Source organism: Charadrius vociferus, unplaced genomic scaffold (assembly GCF_000708025.1).
Source record: "Charadrius vociferus isolate BGI_N301 unplaced genomic scaffold, ASM70802v2 scaffold54, whole genome shotgun sequence".
Classification (NCBI taxonomy): Eukaryota; Metazoa; Chordata; class Aves; order Charadriiformes; family Charadriidae; genus Charadrius; species Charadrius vociferus.
In genome coordinates, this window is record NW_009648350.1 from 3,104,950 (window position 1) to 3,105,305 (window position 356).

A 356-nucleotide genomic window follows, 5' to 3' on the forward strand; every position below is an offset into this window, starting at 1 on the left:
CCCCCCCGCCTCAGGCGGTGCCCTCTGCGTCGGCGTCTGAGGCGATGGCGTGTTCCCGGGCTCCAGAACCGGCCCCTGCGAGAGCACGACGCCGTGTGGGTACAGGTCTGAGGCAATGCTTCACCACATTGGCCCTCCAAGACCGCTGTGCTGTGTTGGTGTGGGTCTGAGGTGCTGTTGTATCACCCGGCCTTCAAAATCGACTCTCCAGGAGCGCTGGGCAGCGTTCGCGCAGGGCTGAGCCGCTGCCCTATCCCCAGCCTTGTGGAATTGACCCTTCAGGAATGCTGTGCCGTGTTCGAGCAGGTTTGAGGTGCTGCCATGTCACCTGGCCTTCAAAATGCGCCCTCCAGGAG